This window comes from Dendronephthya gigantea, unplaced genomic scaffold (genome assembly GCF_004324835.1).
Source record: "Dendronephthya gigantea isolate DGI-Jeju-01 unplaced genomic scaffold, DenGig_1.0 000441F, whole genome shotgun sequence".
In the NCBI taxonomy this organism is placed as follows: Eukaryota; Metazoa; Cnidaria; class Anthozoa; order Malacalcyonacea; family Nephtheidae; genus Dendronephthya; species Dendronephthya gigantea.
In genome coordinates, this window is record NW_021163451.1 from 9,277 (window position 1) to 27,340 (window position 18,064).

Consider the following 18,064-nt stretch of genomic DNA (forward strand, 5'->3'; position numbering starts at 1 on the left):
GTTCACCAATAGACTACAAGATCATGTGCTGAACGGCTAGGATTATTTAATTTACTTTATCTTTTCACGAAGTTCATAATAAAAAAACGGTTATGGTAATATTTCGAACCATCGACTTACCACTTGGGAGACCATTGTGTTCTCCAAAAGACTACAATATCATGTGCTGAAGGGCAATTATTATTTTAATTTACTTCATCTTTTTCACGAAGTTAATATGAACCTGGTGACACCTAAATTGAACAAAATTGCTTCAAAAATGGCTAATAACAAGGAATATATATATGTATATAAACACACAGGTAAGTTATCAAGAAACTTTAAAACAATAAAAGTAACTGTAACGTGAGTGCAACCTGTCGTTCATTCCAATGTAATTTATAACCACTAATATTCTACACAAAAATATGGCATATGTTGATGTTGAAATAGTTTGGAAACGTTAGCTTCAGTTAGCTTATCACTTTATTAATAGAACCCACTTATTAAATTAGAAAAGGAATATGGACCTAATTTTTTGAAGACAGAGGGTGGGGCATTGATACCATGATGAATTACGAATTTGAATTTATTGCGAATAGTTTCATTTTAAGGAATGAGGTACAATTAACCCGAACATACGAATTCACTTCCACTTTTATGACCAGCAAAGTCTTTGTAGAACTTTTAAAATATAATAATCAGTGGTTAATTGACAGATTGTACAATACAGTAAAACAAAGGTACGAAATAAAAAAAATTACACTTCCTTACTAAAGCCTCTGTGATAAGGTCTTCTCTGCGCTCGGTAGAAAATGTAATATTCTTAGTCTTTTGCCTGCTTTGTCTATAAATTAAACAAAGACAGATTTTTTACAAATTACCAGCAGTTGTCAGTTTTATTTTATCTCAAGATTGACAACTGACACTCTCACACCAATGATAACTTCTGTTGGTGCCTTCAAGCTTGGCATGATGTTTAGAAAATCTTTGTAAGCCCACTAAAATATTTTTGAAAATTTGTCAGTTAATAACTTTCTCCTTGTGGTTACCAGCCATTCACATGTGCAATGACAAAATTAGATTGAGAACTTTATGGCTGCAGTTATATTCCAGTTGCCAAAATACATACAAAGACAGAATGATAGTGGTCAGGTGTTGAATACTACATACAATAATTTGCATGAAAATATGGAAATGATGATAAAATCCTAAAAGGACATAGGATTGATTTCAACATAATTTGTTTGGAAAATCAGCAAATGAACCTCTTTTTCGGAGTTGGTCTGAATTCTTGACATTTTTCTAAAACTTTCTAATAGTTGTTGATCATAACAGAGAGCTATTATATATGTTAGGCATTTGCAAGCAAATTCAAATTTGAAACCCAGGATCATGCAGCAATATTGTGTATATGATGGAAGACTGGAAGTCAGGATACATATCTTGTCAGATAAGCCCAGGTTGCACAAGACATCTTAATCAAAATTTACATCAAAGTGATTTTGACAAACATTGACACTCCTGTATTAAAGTCACATACTCGGTTAGAAACTTGTAATTTGTTATAACAAAAATATTACAATTACCTGGTATTATTTAATATACCAGAGCAGTACTTGAGTGTGAAAGTACAAAAGTATCCAGAACTATTACACTTACTTGATTGGTGACTTCAAAGGTAGAAAAATTGTCAGTTTTTACCGCTTTCGATGCGATGGAGAACATTCTCTTATACCTAGAAACGATGTGAAACGAAGTCCAGTTAACCAACCATGCCCATCACGAGCCCGGACTGGTAAACAAACTACGAAGAAAGTACACGATGGTTACACGGAAATCACTTTCCCACCACGAGTGTTTGATCGTAAAATGACAAGCGATATTGTCGTCATCGTAGTCGCTTGCCATTTTAAAGTTTCGATCACTCACAACTGAAATATGAACATTATTAGTCACACAAAATCGAAAACATTCGATTGCAATTCCGCCATGATCTTTGGCGCATACCCGATTCGTGAATTTTGACGTCGGACGCGTGATGAAAGGACTGATGAAATATTATGTGGCAGATCACTAATGAGGGTTATAAGGCCGGGTTACAAGTCACGAAATATATTGTAATAATTAATTAAATATGTAATGCATAATTATAAGGCACTAATAATATAGTGCTACCATTAAATTGTTCTACGGTTTTATGGTTCTACGGTTCTACGGTTCTACGCTTCTACGGTTCCATGGTTCTATGGTTCTACGGTTCCAGGGTTCTACGGTTCCAGGATTCTACGGTTCCATTGTTCTACGGTTCTATGGTTCTACGTAGGGGTGGATCCAGACTGATGTCTGATTGCGACTGATGCGAAATGCATCAGTCAAAATTTCACGAGCATAGTAATTGAACACTAAATACGGAAAATTGCAATAAATACGGAATTTTCTAAAAATCTCTAATAAAGTTTATTATTTATTCTCTTTTCGGTTTACACTGTCTTAAAATTCGTAAAAAACTAAAAACGATTGTTAATAAATCCAAAAAAGGCAAAGCGAGACGATGTTTGAAATTTTAATTAAAATTTCGCCTTTCTCTCGTTGTACGGTTAGTTGTCGTGACACTATATCCCCGAATATGTCGATTATGCATCCACTCTGACTCATCCACTCTGTCGTGACACTATATCCCCAAATATGTCGATTATGCATCAAGTCTGACTCTTATCATATTACCGTCAGTGGATGCGTTTACGTAACATTGGTTCACAAGGGAATGAGGGATATTTACTGTCAACAATCAGGTGTATACAATTAATTTATCAAACCATGGAAGAAAAACAAAATATTTCACCTATGATAATTTAGAAATATCCCTTCCTTGCTGACTCAATTGTGGTGGAAGAGTAAGTGATAACCTTGTTGATGTACATAATCTTTATGATTATTTATGTTTACCACCTCTATGATACCTTTAAGAAATGGATCTGACTTGTTAAACATATCACTAATTCAATTTATTCTGATACAGGGTTCATGGAGCATAAGAATGCCAGGGGTAGAAACAATTTAAGAAAAAATCCTGCACTTCAGCTTGTTACAAAGGTAAGTTTGCTTTTAGTTTACAGCTTTCATATTGATATAAGGTACCATAATTCTTGTTGACAAACTATCCAAACAGATAATTGACTGCTAAATTTCTTTGTTAGACATAATACCCATGTGTGCTACTTCGCTACTTTTTAGTTACCTGCCATATTTTGTATAAAATTCTAATTGATATTTTAGTTAATTGACAGAGTAAAGGTTCTAAATTACCAGTAGAATAATTTTCTTTCACAATGTATCTGGCAAACTCTATTAATTCTTTTTCAGGTAAAAGCAGAATTTTAAAGAGTAAACCACAAATTAATCCATGATATAGTTGGCAAATTTCAATCCATTGATTGAGAAAAATATTTTGGACTATGCCAAGAATTGTAACAAGAAACTACATTTGTTCTTAAAAACAGAGTGGAGAGAGCAATTGGTGGGAAATCAGGTAAGTCATGCAATTAATAATAATTTGTCCAAACCAATGGCAAAATTACAGTATTATAGCAATACAGGCTATTGCTACATGAAATATGGCCTATTTATAATCTATCTATCTTGATAAACAATTTTTTTAACAGACATCACAAACACGACAAAAAATGTTGGCTTACATGATTTCACTACATTTTATTATCTATAGGTATTATTTACAAACAGTTAAAAAATGTACTATTAAGTTAAGCATGCCGTCACACTAAGGAGTCAAAAGAAACATTTGCATGTAAATACCTATATAGGTGATTAAAACAAATTTTAGCAAGTATACAAATAAGTTGCACCATATAGCAAAATTTATAGGTATGGATAACAATTTTCATAGCATGCATGAGTTACAAGCAAACATGTTGAAGCAATAACAATATATAAAATTATATTACTGCCGTTTTTTATGCAATCAAAATGTTCAACAGAACTTATCTCTTTAATTAAAAACATATATATTATGTTACACTAGTAAAATATTAAAAACAAACTTTTCTAGCTTTCGTACGAACGCGTCCATCATCAGGGAATAACTGGCGTAAAACAAATTCTAGCCTTAAATACGGTCTACAAATGTGCATACATTAATAATTATACAATAATTATTAAGCCTAAGGTTAAAACCTATTATAAGAGGAAGGGTACCAAAAGCCCAATTATATAACACAGTACTCTCTGTTTAAAGAATGACAATAATTCATAGTTCTTATTTCTTTAAAATCGGCTTATAAACGTCAGGAAGTATCCTACCAATTATCTCTGTTCGAAATACCGTTACCCGATTGCTCAATCATACATGCTTCTTTCCATTTACGTTGCGCCCATCTGCTCTCTTTACATAATAATGTTGAATCGTTCCATGCTATATCATGTTCACAATCATACCCATGCTTAGCCAAAGCTGACTTTTCAATCTTCCCAAACGGACTGCTGCCTTGTGTTTCTTCTCTCGCGTTCCAAAAGCTCGTCCTGTTTCACCAATGTATTCTACATTAAAGCCTGCACAGGGGATGCTATACACCTCCCCTGTCTGTTCTTGGATTGATAATACATCCTTTGGTTTTACTAACTGTTTTTTCAACGTGCATACCGGCCTCATTGCAACTTTAAATCCGTTTTTAATTAATGTCCGTTTTAATTGTTCCGTTGTACTTTGAATATATGGAAGGACTACTAAACCATTGCCCTTATCCAGGTCTGTTGGTTGTTCAGCATCGCCCACTGATAAATTACCACTTCCAATTTCCCTACAAATTCTCGTTAACATTTCTTTAGGGTAACCGTTGCCTCTCAAAACTTTATATACTCGTTTCTCTTCTTGCTTTTGCTCCTTCGCATCATTACATACGCCAACTGCCTCATAAAAAGTGTCCTCGCAACCGCATTCTTATGCTGCCTTGGATGATGGGAATCGAACGGTAAATATCGATCCGAATGCGCCGGCTTTCGGTATACCTTTGTGTGGATCATACCATCATCACTAACTTTATTTAGCGTATCAAGAAACGCAAGGCCTTCCGTCTTATTATATCTCTCCACTGTAAACTTAATGTGATCACTTTGAGTGTTCAAATGGTCATGGAAGTTAGAAATCTGCGATTTCTTCAGTGCTGTGATCGTGTCATCCACAAATCTGTAATAAAACCTCGGACTATCAACAAAAGTATTCAACGCTTTGATTTCCAATTCTTCCATCACTAAATTAGCCACAATTACCGACACCGGTGACCCCATTGCTGTACATGTATTTGCTTAAAATAACTTCCTCTGAATTGGAATTCTGTCGATTTTAGACAAAACTCCAAGAGTTCAACAACATCCTGTGCTAATAATGACGTCCTTTTTACTAATGTTAAATCCTTATTCAGTCTTGAAGCCGCAATCTGAACTGCTAATTCCACCGGGATTGAAGTAAATAATGCCACAACATAAAACGACACCATTTCCTCATCATCTTCCAACCGGAACTCACTTACTTTCCGAACTTACTCATATGAATTCTTTATATGGTGCTGAGAGTTACCAACAAGTGGAGATAAAATACCACGTAGAAACTTTGACAACTCGTATGTTGTAGAACCAATAAAACTAACAATAGGTCGTAATGCTATGCCATCTTTATGGATCTTTGGTAACCCATATAAGCGCGGTGTTATACCATCCGTCGTACTTAACTTTCGGTATAACTTTTTTCCCAGCTTTTCTTTCTTTGTAACCAAAATTAATTTCAATCGCTTTTCGCATTCTTTTGCTGGATCTTTATCCAATAACATGTATGTCTTATTGTCATTCAACATATTGTTTATTTTCTCTTCATACTGAATTCTATCCATCACCACTGTCGTATTGCCTTTGTCTGCTTTCAAGATCGCTATTGTTTCATCCTCCTTTAAATCTCTTATAATTTGCCTTTCTCTTTTAGTCATGTTGTCCTTTGGTAACTTCGCCTGTTTCAATATACTAGCCGTTTCTGTTCTAATTTCAGTTTTTTGTATCTCATCTAGACTGTAAATTGAACTTTCTACCTCGGCAATAATATCCATCATCGGAACACGTTTTGGTGCCATTGCAAATTTCAAATCTTTTTGTAATACAGAGCATTCATCGGTTGTGAAGGGCAATGGTTTAGTAGTCCTTTCATATATTCAAGGTACAACGGAACGATTAAAACGGACATTAATTAAGAACGGATTTGAAGTTGCAATGAGGCCGGTATGCACGTTGAAAAAACAGTTAGTAAAACCAAAGGATGTATTATCAATCCAAGAACAGACAGGGTGGTGTATAGCATCCCCTGTGCGGGCTGTGATGTAGAATACATTGGTGAAACAGGACGAGCTTTTGGAACGCGAGAGAAGGAACACAAGGCAGCAGTCCGTTTGGGGAAGATTGAAAAGTCAGCTTTGGCTAAGCATGGGTATGATTGTGAACATGGTATAGCATGGAACGATTCAAAATTTTTATGTAAAGAGAGCAGATGGGCGCAACGTAAATGGAAAAAAGCATGTATGATTGAGCAAACGGGTAGCGGTATTTCGAACAGAGATAATGGTAGGATACTTCCTGACATTTATAAGCCGATTTTAAAGAAGTAAGAACTATGAATTATTGTCATTCTTTAAACAGAGAGTACTGTGTTATATAATTGGGCTTTTGGTACCCTTCCTTTTATAATAGGTTTTAACCTTAGGCTTAATTATTATTGTATAATTATTAATGTATGCACATTTGTAGACCGTATTTAAGGCTAGAATTTGTTTACAACAGTTATTCCCTGATGATGGACGCGTTCGTCCGAAAGCTTGGAAAAGTTTGTTTTTAATATTTTACTAGTGTAACATAATATATATGTTTTTAATCATGAGAGTTCCGAGTAACATAACCACATTGCATTTTACTTATCTCTTTAAGTCATCCAGCTGCCAATAGTCCAGGTGATGAACAGTTTTTGACTTTTGATACTATGTCAGAGTCATCCATAAAGAACAATGGGCTGGCATAAGAACATATATTTAGCATATAATTAATACAATCTTTTTACAGATAATACCACATAAAATATGGTATGTATTCATGGAAAAACTAGATTTAGGCTAATCATTATTATAATATAATGTCCTCTTTGATCTAAAACTTCCTAATTATCAGACTTGCTCAGTTACCATGGTCTCTCATTTATTTATTGAATCCCTCATGTCTTTCCCCATGCAATGTTGCAAAATTCTGTTCTAATCTAAAAGAACAAATATAATGAATTAACAAGGCAAGCAATATAGCCACAGCAATGACAGCATTATTATGTCATCATCAAGACAATAATAACTCATGGATAAAGGAACATTATGCTGACTTTCTTCGCCTGGCACCAATAAAGTACTTATTGAGTGCCATTGTGCCAGAAATTTAAGCACTTTTAATCTTAACAGCAACGAAATGTCAATGTTTACCTGAATCCCTTTGTCTCAAATGTAAAAATTGAAAGATCGATCTCTTGGTAAATGAAAAACAGGATGGTTTTTCTGAAAAATCAACGTAAGGGCTGGCAACCTAGTATGATTTGGGAATCTTAATTCATCTCAGAAGCATGGCAATATGGCCAATAATGCCAAGAAAAATGCTTGTTTTTCGAAGCAGAGACATTGTGTGAGAATTATCGATGTTTTTCTAGTTCTTTTTATGGCATCACCCTTGAATACTCCACCAAATCCACCTTCGCCAATCAAGCCATTCTCGATATAGTAATAAATCGCACCTGAAAGTCAAAAGCAATTGCTTGCCAATATAACTGAACAACTAAAGAAATATGTGAAGTAAAATGGATTTTAGAATAAAAACGCAAACTCTAAAAATTTTTGTAGCGATAGAATCGACTTGCCTTTTGACTTGCAAACTTCAACAAAGTTTTCCCCATCGACAACTCTAGTGACGCGTGGCACAATTGAAGGTTGGGAAGGTTTGAGAAAATAAATGGGCTTACAAAAGGATTGTTATGGAATTAAACTTTCATAAATCCCTGTCTTTCCCACCGCTGGTAGTGAAGTTTGTGTTTCATCGAGTTTCGGCCGACTTTGTAGTCTCAAAATCCACGAAGTATCTCTAATTCGTCTTCGAACTAGAATCTGAACCCATCCTTGACCAACGCAACTGCACCCATTGCTTGAGTCACAAGATTTCTGTACTGAGCCTACGGTACCAGTGGCCTTTAAATCGCGGGTAAGAAAGTCAGTTGCTTTCGTATCGAATTTTGTGTTTGACACCTGGCTAGAATCATCTGCACGAGCTTTGCTATCAGTTGAAGAAGCCTGGAAATGTCAAATACGTTCCTAAGAGCTTTCACTAGAAGAATATTTAAACTTGGTTGCTCTTCCAAATTATTTTGTTGTTTAAGAATAAATACGCTGGGCAGACAGCGTATGCGAATTTAAACAATGATACTGAAAGCATTTTCCTTACCTGACTAATTGAGGCCTCGTTTTTGTTTCTCTTAAGCTCAACTTTTAAAACCTCAGGCTCCGTGCCCTTCTGCAGTGAATCATCTCCCACAAACACTTTTCCTGCCGAACAATATGCGCATGACATGTTCGAAGTTGCCCGCTTGTTGACTGTAACCGTGATCAACACATTGCCAAGCAACCAACTTCTTGACGCTCCATTGTGCAGGAGTGGTTCTACAACTGCAGTTCTACAAAACAACAAAATAGTCATCTTCCTTGAAACACAGTGCAGAAAAATACGAAGCCAATATACAGACGTTTTTGGTTGGGTCAAATAAGAAGAAAATGTATATTTGACCATCATATCAACCACGATTTCCATCATCTCTGAACTAAGTGTGTTGCTGTAGTCTTCCTTTGATTTCTCAAGGGAGTTTGGGGGTGACTGGAATTTTGGTGGAGGGATGAGTGACTTTAGGGTATGGGTTTGCAGCATCTGAACATATATCTGTGTTGTTAAGACTCTAAAGGAATACAAGGACATATATTTTAACAGAGTTTTCAAATGATTGAAAACGAGCTTCATTATTAGCAAAATTATGTAACATGAAATGGACAAGTTTATGTAACAACACTGACTAAGCTGTATAAAGTTTAAAGACCACTTCTTAATATCTATTGAAAATTTAGCAAGCAATCTCCGTGGCAATAGAATGAGATGTGGACTTACTTTTTTAATAAATGGCACGAATTGCTTTCTTAACAACAGTGGAAAATTGACAAACCAGGATGAAATGACATTATCAGCAAGAGTTACCGTGTATTGAGAGTATCTAAGGTGAAACATTTTCAACTCATCAACAACTTTTCGCCGAATACGATTGGGTGTTTATACAAGCTAGCTCTCTTTAGGGGTACATTGATATTTCGCAAAAGATTTCCTAATTTACGTAACTTCAAGAAACATACCAGAGAGAAATTCTAACAGTGGTATGACAACTTGAGGCGTTGGCGAAAGTTTGGTAAACTTTTCCAGATATGTTGGGAGCAGTCTAAGGAACGAAAATCTAGAAGTTATTGCTCAAAAAATCTTGTATTTGTGAAGGAGTATCTCGCATAACAAGAGACGTTACATTTAGGCTGGATTTTGTTGAAAAACATTTCTGTAAATTCACTGAGTGCATTATCAAGGCACGATTTCAAATATCTCCAAAGCAATAAACTTCTAAAACATTGCAATTACTTCAACCAACTTCATTCTTTACAAAGTGCTAATGGACATAAAAAAGTCTCAAATTCCAGACTATCTTAAGTAGCCATACCTTGTCATATCTGGCAAAGCATTTCTAACATACATATGGTGAGACAGGATACGCATAAGGTCGTGGAATGAGCAACCAAACCAACCTCCAAAGTACGCATCAGACAAAACTAACGAAATATACAACAACGTTTAAGCGAGAACAGACAACCGCTGAAAATAAAGTCAAGCAGGTTCTTATCTGTTCATCTTGACCAATAAAAATGTGGTACGTACACAGCTATGTTAATACCTTCACATGTTACATTAAAATATCCAATTAAATCATTAGTATGGTATGATATAATTATGGTATAAATTGGTTATGGTATGGTATGGTGTGATATAATTATGGTATGATATGGTTATCGTATGGTATGATTTGTCTTGGTATGGTATGGTGTTATATAATTTTGGAATTATATGGTTATCGTATGGTATGATTTGGTTATGGTTAGTTATGTATGATATGATATGATTATATGATATGATTATATGATATGTTATGGTATGTATGGTTTTAGTATAGTTATGGTAAGATATTATGATAGATGCAAAAAACTGAATGAGAAGAACCGTACTGAAAAAATTCTAGCGTACAAATGAGGTCGGCGCATGTCATGAGGAACACGAAATAATCCAGGAAGAAAATCATAATTTCAAACCTGAATGCAAAGTAAAATTTTTAGTTCATGATTTTGGTGTGAATGTGCACAACTTAACTTCCCTTACCATTTTAGATAACACTGTACATATTTAACGCAAGTAGTGCTTTCAAGAATGTATCAAGTTTTTATCTTGCAGTGCCTCTGGAAAGTTTCTCAGAACAACATACAACACCTCCAATTCCAATTTCTAGAAAATAAAAAAAGTTGAACTTTATTCGAAACTTTATGCCAGATGATATATTATGATTGAAAAGTTTACCTGTTGTAAGCACACAAGAATAACATTCATTGCCTCGTTGTAAGGAAGTGAGACAATCCCGGTTGTCTTATCTTCTGCAGAACTAAAACAAAAATGAGGATGTATTACACTAAGAAGAGAAGGAATTTTGGAAGCAGAATACCTGACATGCGTTGCACTATCATCATTAACCAACCTTTTCCTTTCAGAACAAATAACATACGAAGTGAATTTAACTTTTCCAATTTTGTCTTCGCACAGCCTAGATGTTCTCAGCTCGCAGACTGAGGAAACATTGAAGAATCTTTAAAAAACAACAATGTAAGACATCATAAAAAAATCGCAGAAAAAACATTGAATTTGGCTTACCACAAGTCGTATCTCCGATGCAATAGACGTCCGATAGCGATTGTCATAATGAGTTTTTATGTGGTACACTAATATATTGAATATTCGTTCTGCAATTACATAATAGGAAAGGGAGAATAAAAAAATTATATTTTATATAACACCAGTGTAAAATGAATGATAAATGGAACTGTACAGCAAAATAGGCTATTACTCCTGACAATAATGTTGCACAGAAGCAAGACATTAAATATCTCAGAAATATTTAGGCTAAAGACCCGGGAATACCACTAAATTATAGCGGTTGAAACGATTATTTGAATAGTATATTCCAACCAGCATATAGCTATAACCTGCATTTGTATTATAAGTAAAAACAATAATCAAATAATGGTTGCTTTGTTATCTCAAATTACTCACTCATAGCAAGATATATTTTAGAAATTCCATATCTTTTCGCTTTTTTGGTACTCTGTTGTCTTCAAAATGTCCCAATTTTACACGTTATCAATCTGTTGTAATTCTGAGTAATTCTTGGGCTTGGATGTGCAAAGAAATCGAAGAAATAGTATTATATAAATAGTAAATCGATTTTGACGCTAAATATATCAAAATAGTACTGAATATTTGAACTAAACCACTGCAACCGGTTTTTGTTTGCATTTTGGGCAATATCCTAAGGATTAGGCCGCTTTGATGTGTAATATTGAATATATAAAACGCTGAATATCATACCTGTGAATAGCTATGTATGCATGGCGGTAAAACGCCATATTTCCAGTGGAATTTCCAATATTTAGCCTTGAAATTTACTGCATTTGAGATTTTGTCAGTATGTTAAATTCACTATTATTCCATGCCATGCCCAATTCGACAATATTCTGAAAGGTTCAGTAGTTAAATGTACCACATAATTTAAATGCTACAACAGTTTGAAAGATTTACTTGCCTTTTAAATTCCGACTTTCCTGCTCGATGGGGTTCTAAAGCTTGTGGGGAAAAAAAGCTATTTAATTGAACTGTAATTTTTTGTGAACTTCATGAGAGAAATAATCGAACAAATACACACATACTGTGATATATTGGCTTGGAATATGCTCCAAAACGTGTGAAATCGAACATTTGTTGTGCAATCACCTTGCAAATATCAAAGAAACGGGATCAAAATTTGAATATAGATTAACCAATCTGATTGGTTTTTATTGAACCAATCGTGGAGTACAAAAATTGACCAATGACAAATTGACCTGTGCACAGAAATAACCAATCAAGTTGTCTTAAATTGCTGAATTATGCAAGAGCCTACACGCTATAAAACAGAGCCGTCTGCGACCGTTTTCTTCAGGTAAGTTAGTTCTTTCTTTAGGTAGGATCAAGGTATGTGTAATTATTTTTTTAATAGAAGTAGATCCCCGTGGCCACTCTGTTAGCTAAGAATCTCTGTCCCCGTATCTGGAAACACGGCTCACTGCTTGTCTAACTGTGTTTTGCTCTTCGTTTTCTAGGGAGCTACTAATAATTTTTTTTTGTGTTTTTCAGACAAAGACGATCGTAGTTTAGTTTCAGTATCCAACCCTAAGAAGCCACCCCATATCCATACCCTCAGTTAAACCCCTAGCCACAATTGCCTTCATGCTAATTTTGAATGCTTACTTTTTTAGGAACAACTCACCATATTTTTTGTCGTTTCAGCTACAGAGTTAGTGGGTTGTGGGTTGTTGGATGTTGTGTCGTCGGTTGTGTGTTTTGTGTTGTACGTTCGTATTGTCTGCCAGTCGGTTTGCGAGTTGCCCTGTAGCTCTCGCTTTTTCCTGGCCACACAAAGAACACATTTCAGGTACTCCTTTTTAGGAGATTGGGTTCGAGTCCCATGAATGTGTCAATTTTGCGCTGATATCTAATGTGGTCCGTCTCTAATACAAAAGAACAACATCCAACGGACAATCTGCATCCTTTCACCACACCAACTACAAGTGTTGTCCTCATACAACAGAATGGAACTTCCAACAGAGTAAGGAGTAACCAATACCCAAGATGAAGTTCTCGTTACTTCTCAAACAGGACAGGATGCGGCACTTGTTAATGAAGTATTCTCGATGTTTAAGGGATCCTCTCAGTTAGACGTCCGATGAGAGGATATTTCAAAGTGGTAAGCTGATTTAAACTTGTGATTACTGTGCGAATACTTCACCCATTTTAATAAATATGAGATCACTAAACTCATTGCTGTCTGCTCGTAAATGGCGCACACAGATAATTTGATTTTATCTGGAAGTATTTTATCAAATCAATTAGAAAGTGTGTTATCTCAAAGAAAAAACATTTACCTATTTGTATAAATTCAGTTCATTTCAAAAGCTTTCCTATAAGCCAAGATATTTATTGCCGAACTTGTACTTTTTAAATTGAATTTTAGAGAAGCGAAAATACGCAAAGCCTTCCAAAAATCTCGCCTAAAAACCTCCAAATATTTGTAGTATACATTGGGATCAATATTTTCATCTATTTTACTTGAAATACAGTCGATTTGGCGATTTGTAGTGATATTTCCAACAAACGTGTTTACAAATGGAAACTGGAAAATGTGCATATAAAATTCCATATCACCATATTAACGAAAATTTGACAATTATGACTTCTAGGGACAATTTTACCCCGGAAATCGATTACCGGGCTTATTTTACCCCCACGGGGTAGGCAACCTAACATTTTTGACACCTCCAACCTCACGTGACAACCACATGTGCATGCAGCTGAGCAACGCCTCGCTATACAAAATAACAAATAAAAAAAGCTTTATTTTTCGAGTTTTTCTGCCTATCCTGACTTAAAAACTATCAGAGAAGATAACTAAAGCCTTTACAGTTTACATGTAACGGTTAAAAGATGACAGGATAAAAATAACGAAGAAAATAACGAAATTCCAAAGGCGAGTTATATTTCTGTTTGTAATCCCGTGTAATTTGATATGATTTTTAGAGCTGCACTGCAGTGTCAGTTAACAGGAATATTGATTAATTTCTGGATTAAAACAGAAGCGATTGGGTTAAAGTATTTTTCTTCAGCTATATTTGGTGGTATTTTTGTGCTTTTTAAATTAAACGGATTAATTTAAACATTAAAAAACCAAGATAATTTCATGATATCTGGTGATGGAAGGCATGACAAGAATTATGCCTACACAATATTTTGCTGCACAGTTCCATATGTCATTCATTTTACACTGGTGTTATTAAAAATAGATTTATTTTTCTCCCTTTCCTATTATGTAATTGCCACTTACCAATATACAGGGGTTGGGGGTATTATGTGAATATGAAAGAAAACAGCTTGCATTTTGTTCTGTATATGCTTTTTTTTATTGAAGTCACAAAATACACGCTGTTACTATACAGTATAGGGCCTTGTGATTCATACACAATTACATATAGTTTCAATTGTGTGAAAGTGATGTTCTTGTAATCTCAATTGTAGATTCTATTGCATATAGAGCCGAATTGGTATTGCAACATATCTTTGAGAATTGAAGTTTATGGCGGTTCTTCAGGTATGTTCTAGCAATTCACTGAAGTACTATTTGTTCGCTAAGAAATGTTGTCCCACGGTAGCGGTACGCACGAACCTGGGATATCACAATGCTGATAGCCTCACAACTATGGACAATAATGTATTAATTCACATGTTCCTTGTTTCTCAATTTTAGATCAAATAAATTATGCAACCCAGGAGTCGCTAACAATTATTACCTTTCTCTTATCATTGACTACACCTCCATCCATCGCGCTTACCTTCCAATCCCTGTGGGTGATGCCATTTTCATGTAAGTGCTAAAAATACGAAACAGTATGAATAAAGTTAGTTTAGTTCAGGCTCCTGTAGTAACACTGGATCAATAACAGATGATCCTTAGCTTGGTATCATTAAAAGCGCCAATCTCTTCCTGACATTTTCCATAAACTTTAGTCATCGCATGTGAATAAAATATTCCAGCTTGTTTCATTCATTCTTCGAAGTTTACACATGGCTAGGCTCTCACTACACGACATCCTCACCTGAAGGCACATTGCTTTTATAGTTGGTTTAGTTGTCAACAGGAATCTGTGGTACAGATCGTTATTAAACAACTCGAGCCTGAAAACAAAATAGAAAAGTCGATCGATTCGTGAATTGTTTCATCCATGATTCTATACTTCTACTACATACTGCAGGAAAAATAACATTGTGTGAACTGTGCAGCAATATAGAGAATACGACGCTGAGGTATATTATATATTAGGTATCTGGAATCTTTTTTATGCAGCGGGAAGCAAGACAGTAGTTTGAATATTTTTAAATCCTGATAGATAAATGTCGTGGACTCACACATTTGTTATCGGCGTCTCCCGGTCGTTTTGTTCCAACAAGACTCTCAAATAATAGTCGCCTGATAAAAGAGATACGTTACTGAGTTTGATTGCTGTCGAGGGATAGGGGGGGAGACGCTTTAAGAAGAACTGTTAAAAAGCTAGAGCAGTATAAGGATTATTACTAACCTATTTTCAGTTGATCAGCTAAACATTCATACAGGACTTCAAACTAAAGGTGATTCCAAAAAACAACGTAGTTTCCACTCAGATCTTTTTCCATTGCAATTGCGCGCATCTCAGATTCGAGAGCCCCAGAAGTTCCTCTCGCGTCTGTCACATTGAAAACAAAAGAAATTGTTTCAAACTCTTTTACGAGAACAGTTTAGAGAAAGAAGTCAGGACTATTGAATTTGTCTTGTTATACTCATAGCAACAGGAAATCCTCTATTACATTTTCATTTCCTATATTTTCAACGGAAACTAACCTTAACTTCGAGACTCACCTTGTAATCCAAAATCAGGTTGTACGCTGTCAGATCTTGACTTAATCTGTAAAAAAGATCGGTTTAAATACCATTGCTTTTTCATCTTTTAAACGACTAGAACATTTTCCCATTTTCTTAATATGAACACTTACTTGTAATAAAACAACTGGATTTAAATTCTCACATCTTTCTTGGATTTGAATCCTATTTTTGTCCTCCTATGCGAGAGATATCCTTCAAGTTGATTCCTTGACGTTCCTCTCGCTTTTCCAGAGCTATAACAGACAAGTATAGCACTTGAAATAACAGGCTTATACGTACATACAAGCATGCATGATGAACTTTTGGAACACGATTGTTGCTTTAAAACGTACTTCTGCAAGATTTACATTGTCACGAATTGATAAATGATCTTCTTTAGTCTCTGGTGGTTGAAGGAAAGATAAAAACTTTCAAACAAAATTGTTTCTTTACAAAAAGGTTTTACACTTCTGAATGAATTACCATTTAATTATTTCGTCAGTGGGGCAGTTGGCATAGTTTAAGGATGAATGATGGAGTTTAGTTACCAAAGCAGTTGATACCATTTAGTCACTATTATGATTGGTTAGTCAGAATCACTGCAATGGGTTAATGTAAATAATGGCCCTCGCAAAAAAATTCTCATTCAAATTTATTACATAATTGTTTAGGAACAGGAAATCTCGCATTTAAACTTTCTTGTATATTTTAGACATTAAAAACTATAACTACTTTAATACGAAAATTATTCTCACAAGCAATGCCATTGCTGTTATATGATCAGTTGTCCAGAGAGCCACAAGATGTCCACTCAATTGCCTGTATGCCAACAATAAAGATTATAAATTACTTGTGGAGTATGCTTGTTAGTCTCAATTGAACTATTTACAGATGGCTAGTATATAGAGGATTATAAAATCACAAGTTTTAAGATGAATCTAAGAATGTTGCTAAAAATAATTCAGGTCCTCCGGATGGAATCGAGGCCATGCATCTGCAACAATTTGTTAATTTATCACTCTAATTCGCACATGTTCAGTAGCGAACGTGTATCAGTGCTTTGTGTAATCATGGTCATGGGTAAGCGTTTTGGTAGAGCGCCCTCGGCAAGCGCCAGATCTTGTATTTTTGCCGCAGTTTCTTCATCAGCTTCCTAAAGTGTAGTTCTAAATAAATATCAACAGATGATTTTAGGCACTTCACACGATGCAGGAATATTATAGAGGTTTTAAAGGGTCTTAATTTCGAGTGGTATTATACACACTTCAAATTCAAGCCAGGAACAGTTGATGGAAAAATGAGTCAACTATATACGTTCTCAGTGATAAGAGCATTGCACCGGCATCGCAAAAGCGATTCCTGCCGGAGGATCTATAGTTGACTCATTTTTCCATCAACTGTTCCTGGCTTGAATTGAAGTGTGTATAATACCTCTCAAAATTAAGACCCTTTAAAACCTCTTAAATATCAAATGAACTAATATGTACATTCATCACAGCTAAAAAAGGGCAGAGCATTATAAATGACGTTCGTCAAAAGCAGAAAATTCTGAATGGATGAATGAATGAATAAAACGTACCTCGATTATCGCCTTCAGAACCATGCCAGCACCTTTCACAATTGTTTTCGACGGATGCTGAAATTGTTAAGGAACGAATTTGAAACCACGATTGGTAAGAACAATTAGCGGGGCAATAGTAAAACATACATAAGCGAAGAAATGGTAAAATTGGTACTATTTATTGCAGTTTTATCGTAAACCTACCTGGAACAATCGAGAAATGCAATGACCCATTTCTGGACAAACAAATAACAGACTTCATGAGTTGCTCCCATGCATGGGTCAAGCTAGTGGACGTGGTAAAATTCACCAAAAAAGGTAAAGAGAGAAAGGCTATTTAATCAACTAACGCGTTCCAAACTATTTTCAATAATTCCAAACTATTTTTTTTTCCGCAAAATTGATGAAAAAAACCAAAAAATGCAAAGATTTTAATTTATGAAATCAAATTGGCGTTTTTTGCAGACAGTTTTTAGGGACTCTGCCAAAAACAACGTATTGAACTAAACGAGACATCATTCTATCAACTGCGACCTGAGATAAATAAGGTATCTGAATTTCAGACACCTAAAACAAATCTGAGTTTGCCAACATCTTATATATTACCGACAAAT

At 35.0% G+C, this 18,064-nt stretch overlaps 3 long non-coding RNA genes across 5 annotated transcripts; all 3 read right to left on the reverse strand.

Moving 5' to 3' along the window:
- Positions 1-222: 222 nt before the first annotated feature.
- LOC114543349 lies at positions 223-1,126 on the reverse strand. Its single transcript, XR_003690000.1, has 3 exons — positions 754-1,126; positions 622-663; positions 223-233 (listed from the first exon to the last, which is right to left on the reverse strand). It is a non-coding gene; the product is annotated as an uncharacterized LOC114543349 (long non-coding RNA).
- Positions 1,127-10,407: 9,281 nt separating this feature from the next.
- Positions 10,408-10,916, reverse strand: LOC114543343. Of its 3 annotated transcripts, none has more exons than XR_003689996.1 (4): positions 10,886-10,916; positions 10,711-10,792; positions 10,516-10,638; positions 10,408-10,448 (listed from the first exon to the last, which is right to left on the reverse strand). It is a non-coding gene; the product is annotated as an uncharacterized LOC114543343 (long non-coding RNA). The 3 variants fall into 3 exon arrangements; XR_003689994.1 differs by having other exon boundaries at positions 10,711-10,784; positions 10,886-10,897; XR_003689995.1 differs by having other exon boundaries at positions 10,711-10,784; positions 10,853-10,894.
- A 621-nt stretch (positions 10,917-11,537) lies between these two features.
- On the reverse strand, positions 11,538-12,148 carry LOC114543345. The gene is made up of 3 exons (XR_003689997.1): positions 12,111-12,148; positions 11,773-12,026; positions 11,538-11,576 (listed from the first exon to the last, which is right to left on the reverse strand). It is a non-coding gene; the product is annotated as an uncharacterized LOC114543345 (long non-coding RNA).
- Positions 12,149-18,064: the final 5,916 nt, after the last annotated feature.